Source organism: Petromyzon marinus, chromosome 36 (genome assembly GCF_048934315.1).
Source record: "Petromyzon marinus isolate PM22_M1 ecotype Great Lakes invasive population chromosome 36, UKy_Petmar_22M1.pri1.0, whole genome shotgun sequence".
NCBI classification, from domain to species: Eukaryota; Metazoa; Chordata; class Hyperoartia; order Petromyzontiformes; family Petromyzontidae; genus Petromyzon; species Petromyzon marinus.
Window position 1 is genome coordinate 18,011 of NC_133702.1, and position 10,684 is coordinate 28,694.

Genomic DNA, 10,684 nt, shown 5'->3' on the forward strand with positions numbered 1-10,684 from the left:
CCTACTTTAAAGCACCATGCGCCGCCGATCCGCTGACCTCTCATCCAATCAGGAGCCTCGGATTTCCCACTCTCTGCCAATCAGGTCAGCCCCCTCTCCGACGCCCGCCCCCCATTGTTTAACCAAGTGCACCACCGACAACTCCTGGGTTACTGCCCCCCCCCCCCACCTGCCTGCCGATCCGCGTGTGCCTTGGGTGTTTCCTCACTGCGGTTCTCAGTAGTTCGCCGCGGCCGTGCAATGTGGATGAGCTCCCCCCCCCCCCCCCCGAAAAAAAACAAAAGTGTATTTTTATAATTTTTGCATGGTGTACAGTCTGGAAAGTACCCACATGGCAAATTTCAGGTTTGTTTGCTTGTTGGGAAGTAGGCTAAACATTTTTAACAGACACACACACTCACAATTTTGCCTTTTATATATATGGAGATGAAACAGTTAGACTTGTCCACAAATCTGGCTGTCGCCTGATGAAGCTAGTTGTAATTACTGGCGAAACGTCGTACTCAGATTGTAAATGTTGTGGCTTGGCTCTCCAACACACCGGTGTGCTGTACTAGTGACGAATTGGCATGTTCTTTTTACGTGATAACCCTTACTAGTTGGCTGTGTCGGGTGGTGGCAAGATTAACGACACATTTATATTTACGTGATCTAACCCAAAAAAACCTGTATTACGGCTAACTTCTCTTGTAATCTGCACTTTACCACTCGCGTCTCGGATAGTTATAATTGTGAAAGTCCTGCTCATTTCCTACAGGCCGGCTAGCCTCTAACATCTGCTCTTTAAAGGGCATACTTGAAGTGCACTCTATGAAGTCTGTATGTCATACAGGCGTGCCGGTGGGCTGACTAGATAGCAGGAGAGGAAAGAGGAAAGGGAGAGGAGTCAGGGACCACGATGCTTGAGTTAGCCACTCACCACCCGTAGTTGGAGTTGCGGTCACACAAGTCGATGGTCACGGCCATGAAGGTTTTGGGCATTCGCAAGTTAGGGGAGAAACCGTAGTCTGCAGACTGGTGCCAGCGAATGCGTGGATACGAGTCTGTGTTGTCATCTGGGTCACTGGTGGAGATCTAAAGACAATGGTAGAGAGACGCCGGGAGAAAGATATGAGGAGTTACGCAGAAAGAGAAAGGAGAGAGATGTTGAGCGACATGGGGAGAGAGACAGGAAAAGACATGGAGAGATTCGAGGAGAGAGACCAGGGGAGAAAGATGTTGAATGAGACGTGGGAGATAAACATGGGCAGAGAGAGATAATTCTGATAAAGATGGTCCAATATGATAAAAACTTTAGTGTAAAGTTGCATTGCTATGAGAGACTCACCCTTGACAAATCCAAACACATTAATGAAAGAGTTTCCCAAAAGTTGGTAAAAAAACAAGCACTAAAAGGATAAGCTTTTTTCAGCCATGGTAATTAAGTCAAACATCCCAATCATGCTGATCGTTATATGCCAGCCATGATTAATCCACTGCTGGATGGTTTAAATTCTCACCTGCGCATATCCAAAATGCAGAAGCGGGTCTGTGTTGCCATTGGTGGCTATGTAGAATTCCTGACGCCAGTCGTTAATCATGGCCAGGAAGCTGCAGTTGTAGAGGTCAGTAATGTACCCAGTGTTACTTTCACCTGCTCAAGGAACAAGGAATAGAGATGCGCATCTACAGTGGCACGTGTATGTATGTATGTTGAACTTCTTTTGCACCGTACATAGCCAACCATGGTCATCGGAGGTGTGGAGAAGGACAACAAACTAAACGCAAAAATCAGTTCTAAAAAATTAGTTTTCAATCTAGATTTAAAAGTGCATAGCTGCAGTGGCTTCCTAATATTGAAAGGTCGGTCCAGACGACCGCAGAAGCGCATCTGAAGTTCGCGATGCGGTAACCATCTTTGTTCGATGGCAAGCCAAAAGTTGCTGCGAGGATGACCGAAGTTAGCATGATGGTTTATGCTCCTTGATGAGATCAGCAAGGTATTGTGGCTCATTTGTGGAATGTATTTATTCAGCAACCAGAAACAAATGCAGCTCGGTGAGTACCGGGGGAACACGGTCGGATCTTGCAGTACCTGTCACGACACGTGCTACAGCTCGCTAATATTTTTGCCAGACGTCCTGTAGAGTAGTGAGTTTATATTTTGCACGTGATTATCAATGACACTCATGGGTAGTTGAATGCAGTCACCTTCCAACAACAGAGGGAGGAAGAGCGATGCTCACAACAACAAGCAAAATACTGGATGGATAAAATGCAGCAAGTTGGCACATTCGGGGGCACAGGTGGTGCATCTGCCAGTCATCTCAATCAACCCATGGCGCCTGCATCTGTCCACTGAGCCTCATTATTGTGATAGTCTCAAAGTGCACCTGGCCTAGCAGAAGCGCCGTGGTGACTTCACCACCACTAAGTGGCGAATGGCAGCTGTTGTTTTATTTACGTTTATGTGATAATGTATGTCACTGACCTTGGTACCAGATGACCCCTTTGAGGCTCATATTGAGTAGAGGTTTAATCATTGCGTTCCACAGCACTGTTGGCTCCTGTTGAGCACTACATTAAAAGACATAGTTCCCTGGTATAGTATACACAGACTTTTCGGATAAATGGTGTTAGCGAGCTCCTATGAATGCCGTTACAGCATCCAATGAGGTGGTGTCTGCCAGTACCATGCTGATAAGCTTACAAACACAATTAGACTATAAAAGGCTTATAGTGAGTGTACTGAAGTTGAACAACTTTGGTCCTCCCAGACGTACAGTAGATAATAAAATATCATATGAACATTTCAATTGCAATTTTGGTAACTTAATTGAATGTCAGCAAAAGGTCCAACGTCCTAAAATAGTCAATTACCATGAGTGATTCAGTTGCCTCTGATAACTCTTTTCCACTGCAAAACTGAGCTGTATTGCCGACGTCACATGCAGTGAACGAGTGGAGATGCGTGGAGGTGATGCTTGGCCCTGAGTCGGATGCAGATGTATTGTGAGGCTAGAGAATCGTGGCTTGGCTCTGGAGCGACATGGCAAATAGCCTTTAAACAATCACCCATAGACTCTGTGAGTCTGTATGTCCCCTATGCGGGTCTATGGGTCTCTATGCAAGTCAATGGGTTTCCGTGTGAGACCATGCATTTCTCCATTACACATACTTGCTTTGAGGCTGTGCGTTGAGTCCGCAGTGTGCCAGGGCTCGGGGTGAGGACCAGGATTCGATGCGGGTGCCACCACAGCAGGACTGCACCAACCCCACGGGGACCCCCAGAGTGAGGTGTAGGTTCCTACCAAAGAACCAACAGACGGCTGAGAAGACGGTGTAGTCTCCCATGCCGAGACGGTCTAGACACACAGAGAGACAGACATACACAGGTTTAGACAAAGATTCCCCGTGTAACCTCTAAAAGACTGGTTATGCAAGTTCCATTAGCGAGCACCTATTAAGGCTGACACGGCACATGATGTGGTTGGCCAGTACCACACCCAGCTACGCCTTTGCCTTATGGTGACATTTATACACTGCCCCAAGGACTCATTTAGGGGCTAGTCTACCTAAGAGAGGTATTCACCACCAACGTTGGCTGTTAGTGTGAATGCATTGCACATTTTTGAGAGCAAAATGGTTGCACAATTGATGGCCTGGGAGTGGATGTGCCTTCAAGTAAAGTCTTAGATTTGTTTTTATCACCTTGATACCGGCACAAAGGATCCCATAGACACAAAAAACAAGTTCACCGTCCGTTCCACTGAGTGAAACCGGGACACTTCTCAGTCAGCTGCGGTCGATAATATAATCATTGTAGTTTGCTGCGATATATTTCAACACAATACTGGTACCGGATCTCAATATAATTTGATTATTGCCACACAGGTGTCAATCTTTGGACTGTCCGTGTCAAACTCAGAGAGGTGATGCGTTAATCATGAACGTTCACCAGCTGTGGGGAGACTCCAGGGGAGTGCGACCGACGTGAAGTCGGCCAGGGGCTTGAGCGAATGATTAAAGGAGACAGCGAACAGGCGGACGAGAAAGAAGTTGGCGGCTTGAGCCAGCTCCCAACTTGCATTCTCTACCTGGACATGGGGACACGCAGGCATAAAGACACGGGGACACAAAGACACAGGGAGATGGGGACACACAGACACAAAATAACAAAGACAAAGATCCCCCATATAGCCTTAACAGACTGTAGGGGCAAGTGCTGTTAGCGAGCACCTATGAAGGCCGGAACGGTACACGAGGGGGTGGGTGGCCAGCACCACGCCCGACCGCCTTTGTCTCCCTAGTGACAATGTTTACACACCGCACCAGGTACTCATTTGAGGGTCAGTCGACCTAGGGGAGGCCCAGGGCCGGCTCAGATAATCGTCACTGATGTTGGCCATGAGCAGGAATCGAACCCGGGTTGCCAGGTTCATAGAGCAGCGCGCTAACCACTACACTACCGCTCCCCACACACACAGACACAGAGCCATGAGGACACGCAGTTACACAGGAACATGCAGACACAGACAAGGGGACACGCAGACACAGGGACATGGGGATACGCAGACACAGGGAGATAGAGACACACAGAGCTATGAGGACACGCAGTTACACAGGAACATGCAGACACAGACAAGGGGACACGCAAACACAGGGACATGGGGATACGCCGATACAGAGACATGAGGATACGCAGACACAGAGACATGTGGACATGCAGATACAGAGACACGGGGAGAATAGACATAGCTATTATGTTGTCACAGCGAATGAAGGGTGATGGTGGCTGGGGCGGGCACTATCTGCAGCGTGGGTGGAGGGGAAAAGTGCTGGGCAGTGGTTTAGGATGAAGCGAAACCTCTTTACCTGCTGTACAGTCATCTGCATGTTGCTCTGCCCACCACAAAGCCACACTTCTCCGAACCAGACGTCGCTGATCACAAACTCTGCCACTCCCCTCCCCCCCCCAGTGCTGCTCCTGACAGGGCTCCACTGGGTGGCATTGAGAGAGAACGGCCCCCCCAGCATCCATGGGGTCTAGCGTCACGGACCACCTGTTTGACTCTAAACACACAAAGACACACATGCACACACACATATGTACACCATATAAACTCATAATAATAGTATCAACTTGTAACACGCCGCACAGCATTCGCATACTCGTGTAGAGACAGAGACAGAACGACTCCGGAACGAGGAACGACAACCAGGAAGGCAGCCACGTGATGAGCCGGAGCCAACAATTGCCCAAGCTCTGTGGTCCTCTATATATTAAGGTGTTATCGGCCAATTAACGAGCGTTTATAAGTGGGAGGAAAATGAAGCACCTGGAGAAAATCTACACGGGCGAGGAGGAAACATGGAGAAGTTTGAATCAGACGCCATCCAGACATGCACCCTTCGTCCTTTCCTGTGGAAGAGATATGTGGATGACACGTTCGTCATTTCGCCACATGGCCTCCCAGCATTGATCCATTTCCTAGACCACATAAATTCCAGACACCCATCCATCAAATTCACCATGGAAGTGGAGAAAGATGGCAAGCTGCCATTCTTGGATGTTCTGTTTGAGAGGAGGTCTGATGGGCTCTTTGGGACATTCTGTTTATAGGAAGGCCACCCACACAGATTCTTACTTGAAGCTTGATTCCCACCACCACCCGGCTCAAAAGAATTCCCTCATCAAACACTATACCATAGGGCTCATTGCATTTCTGACCAACACCACCTGGCCAGTGAATTAAAACATGTACATCTGGCCCTCAAGATGAATGGATACTCTGACCGTACTATCCGCCAAGCTGTTTCTCCCACCATACAGAAACAACCCACTGAGAATCTGATCAAAATCATCACGTTGCCATACATAGCAGGCGTTACCAAAAAGATTTCCAAAATTCTAAACAAACACAAGATCCAGGTCCGGTTCAATACAGTACACAAAATCCGTGATCTGATCCCATCCGTAAAGGATGTCATTCCTGACTTACAGTACCCCGGTGTTTACAAATTGAGTTATACCTGTGGTGACTGCTATATCGGGGAGACGAAACGACATATTTCTGACCGAATTCGCGAGCACAAATCAGATTTGAAACACGGCAGAACGAATTCTTTGGCCGTAGCTGATCATTGTTTCAACACAGCGGGTTCTCATGATATTGTTTTCTCCGGTACCAAATACTCTGCAAACCTCCTGGATACTACCAAAGATTTGTCCATGAAGCCATCCAGATATACAAACATAGACACAACTTCAACCGAGAGGATGGTTTTAAATTGAGCAATCATTGGAAATATGTCATTAACCAAGTCAAACTTTAGCTGCCTTATAATTGTACAGCCATTTCCATTTCTTACAGTTGGTTGCGCTCGTTTTCGATCACTGCTCCCCATCGCCTCTCCGTCCCCCTAACCCCCTGCAGCATAACAAAAGGTGGCTTAACTTAGCACCCCCCACGGCCCTTCCTGGCTCCTCCCCCCCCCCCTTAACCTGTATATAATCTCGGGTCTCTTAGAGCTCTCTTCACTTGATACAGCAATTTTGCTGTGACGGTTTCCACCTGAAAACGGAAGCTTGTGTTGCCTCCGAAACGTCGTGATTTAATTTTGTTGTTTTCATTTATTTTATTTTACCTACGTGACTTTACCGAAACAACCAAAGAGTAAGAGGAGGAAACACTTGATCTCATGCAGACGGACCAGGTGGAGTCTACATTTTTACTGTACGGCATCTTAGTGACACCTATGGGAAAAGCGTTTCACAACATTTGCGTGATCCAGCAACCATGCACACTGCTGGATTAAAGACTTGCAGAGCCAATACAGCACAGCAAACCGGCAAGACTTAAGAGATTGTTGGGCAAGTTCTGTAAGTTAGCACCAACACGGCACGCGTGGGGGTGAGTAGCCAGTACCACACCCAGTTGCATTTGTATTCCCAGTGCTGTTGTTTACACACCGCGCCAGATACTCATTTGAGATTTAATTCGACCTAGGGAAGGCCCAACACTGGTTCAGATAATCATCACTGGGTTTGTATTGCAGTGCGCTGCTACAAAACCGCTCACCATACACACACACAGTCTTCGGGTCCTTGATTAATCATTGTCCTTGTTTAACTTGTTGATGTCTCACTGAACAATGCAATGCGGTGTATCAATGGAACCCTCAAGTCGACCCTAGAACCCTGGCTGCCTATGCTGTCACAAATCTCTCTCCCACCCATCCACCGCAACCCTCCGGGAAGTCCTGGGAATCGAGGAAAACAGTCCCCTTCCCATTCATCAGGACCTCAATAATGCCCCTAGTCATCACTTGAAGTCACGCAGGTCCTTTTGGACCCATGCATTTAACCTGAAACAATGTGAATTCAACCCTGATGGAGCCTGGAAAGCTGGAGTTCAAAAGAACTAACAAACATCTTATGAAAGATGCAACGCAGACGATCCCTTGTTTTGATCTTCCATGAAGCTCATGGTCCACCATAAACCGCATCAACACAAACCATGGCAGATGGTTTGTTGTGGATTTAATTTCACATTGGATGCACAAATGCAAAATTTTAAACTCTCCACTGTACGGCTGTGGCCATGTAGAACAGGCCATACAACATAAAATGATGCAATGCCCAATGCACAAACACGAAGGAGACATAAGTGATACACTACTCTGCTGCTGCTCCTGACACGGTTGTCAGGCTTGACCACCTGTGTGTGAAATTGTAGTTGTTGCTCTGCATCTATATCAGCTGCCATACGAAAGAAGAAGCGCTGCTATTCCGCTCGTCGCTTTGTGAAAAGGGTTCGCCCTTTGATCAACTGAGAGATCAAATGTGACAACTCGTGGGCTAAAGAACCGGTTGTGGTCAGTCATGAGGGAACTGATAACTCACTTTGGTCAGGACAGTTGCCGCTTGACAGAAATCGTTTTTTCATCATCACCATCATCATCAGTCATGATTGCACCACTGCTGGATGAAGGCTATATCAAGCCACCACCACCACCACCACCTCTCATGATCTTGTAATGCAACAATCCATCCAGCACCTGCACGTGAGCTGAATTAGTCCATCACCTCAATTAACATCTTCTTGGACACGTTCCATTCTTTGGCTGCCACTCCATTATCACTCTTGACTATTGTCTATCATCCCTGATTTTCTTCAAATTTTGAAAAATGTTCGCCTTTCGCGATGTCTGAGAAGAGGAAATGTGATGCATGTGCAGAAAAGTACTGAAGGATTTTCAAATGTGTTTGTTATTACTGAATAAATGTATGTAAAAGTAATGTTAAATCTTGACTTAAAGCTTTCGTGACTGCAGGAATTAATATTCTTGGGTCTTTCGGTAAAGCCACGTAGATAAATCAAATAATAAGAAATGAGGAAAATAATAAAAATTATATTTAAAAAATAGATAATTTTTTATTTTATTATATATTTTTTTCAATCTACGTGCCTTTACCGAAAGACCCAAGAATACAAAATAATGTTAAGTTTCAATAAATGTTTGTTAGGGTAATTTTAATTTATTTTCGTGATCAATTTCGGTATTTTATGGTATGCAATGGGTTTCCAGGAACGGAACCACAATGTATAGCATTGCACCTCTGGGAAATAAGGATTCGGCTTACGACGGCTCTACTTGCGACCGTCGTCCAGGAACTAATTAGGTCACAGGTACGGGGGGTCGCCTGTACATTGAAGTCCAGCAATGAAGCAAAAAACAAATCAGGACAAAGATGTTAACAACTTGGCGGAGACAGAGACCTGCCGACACGTTGCTCCTGTGCTCCTGTAGCAAGTCCTCATTCGTGTTGTAGAGTCTCACGACCACCTTGGCTCCCGCTTTCCCAAACCCCCACACGAAGGCGCCACGTGGTCCCCTCTGCAGGACCATGTGGTTCCCGTAATAGGAGGCCAAGCGGAACGTTTCAACCAAGCGTGTGGAGGTACCTGGGGCTGGGGAGGTACAGAGTGCCAATGGTTATGACGGTGGTGATTGTTGTGATGTGGGTGCTGATGGTTGTGGAAATTATTGTTATGGTGATAAATGGTGATGGTGGTGGAGGTGGTAGCGGTGGCAGTAGTGATGAAGGTATTGGTGGTGGTGGTCGTGTTGATAGTACTGTCGTAGTGAAGGTGGTGATGAAGCTGATGGTGATAGTGGAGGGGAGAGGGGAGGTTACTTGAAGGTACAGGTATGTGTTAAGCACTCACAGGTGTTGTTAGGAGGGTCGCGTGTGCAATTCACCACCAGCACCACCAAGCACGCCACCGTCGTCACCACGACGAGTAGCACCACCAGCACAGGCACACACAGTTTTTGTCCTGCTGACATCATGCAGGGGTGGGGGACATGGGCATATATTCACAGAGAAGACTCGAGGCCGTTTTCCAGTTCACTGTTAACGCCTCTAGAACTTGTGCGTAAGCCCTTCATATCACTAGCAAGTGTGTCCAGCTGACCTTTTGCCTTTGCAAATGAAGGAGGATGCGGTAGTGTTGTTTTTTAGTTGGAACAGTAGGGGGCACAGGTGGCACAGGTGTTGCATCGGCGATCATCTCAGTCAATCGACCCATGGCACCTGGGTCTGTCCGGTGACATGCCAGCGGGCGTTCGACATTTCACGTGGCCTTAATGTGCACCTAGCCAGGCACAAGCGCCGTAGTGACATCACCACTACTTAGTGGCGAATGGCGGTTGTTGTTGGTAGTGTTGTAGTCACCGCGCTGCGCGACGAACCCGGCGACCCTGGCACGATTCACGTTCACGGTCACCACCAGTGACGATTATCTGAACCGGTCCTGGGCCTCTGCTAGGCCGACTTAGCCTCAAATTAGTACCTGGTGCGGTCTGTAAACATCGCCACTGGGGAAACAAAGCCGGCTGGGCGTGGTGCTGGCCACCCACCGCCTCGTGCTGTGCAGGCCTTCATAGGTGCTGGCGAACAGCGCTTGCTCCTCCAGTCTGTTAAAGGCTATACGGGGGATTTCGATTTAAAGCTTTCGTGACTGCAAGGATTCATCTTCTTTGGTTATTTCGGTAAAGTCACGTAGAATGAGAGTAAAAAAATAAAATAATAATAAAATTCTCACATCTTCTTTGGTTCTTTCGGTAAAGTCACGTAGAATGATAATAAAATAATAAATTGATCAAATAACACAATAATATTCTCACGACGTTTCGGCCACAACACAAGCGGCCTTCATCAGGTGAAGGGGGGCGAGACTGTCTGGTAGGACAGCGCTGGAGTGAAAGAGCCACGTTCAGATACGGCCTTTAAGCTGTGTGAGAGGAACAAAGCGCCTTGACAAAGGAATTAGCATATAATTTAGCATTGAAATGGCTGAATGATTAGCTTGTGACTGGTCACAGAAATAGCTATGTTAAAAGTTAAAGCATACACACCCGCAGAGGCACCCATTGTTAAAGGGATTAGCATAGAATTTAGCATTGAAATAGCTAAGTTAAGGCATACACATCTTGACAATGGAATTAGCATAGAATTTAGCATTGAGATAGCTGAGTGGTTAGCTTGTACCTGCTGCAGAAATAGAGCTTGTACCTGCTGCAGAAATAGCTACGTTAAAGTCAGAGCATACACATTCACCGAGGCCCTTAGTACAAATCAAACAGGAGAATTTAGCATTGAAATAACTAGGCGAATCCAGCATTGAAACAACTGAGT

At 47.0% G+C, this 10,684-nt stretch overlaps 1 pseudogene; it reads right to left on the reverse strand.

Annotated features, from left to right (window-relative positions):
• Positions 1-322: 322 nt before the first annotated feature.
• LOC142930059 (sialate O-acetylesterase-like) lies at positions 323-9,575 on the reverse strand (annotated as a pseudogene).
• Positions 9,576-10,684: the final 1,109 nt, after the last annotated feature.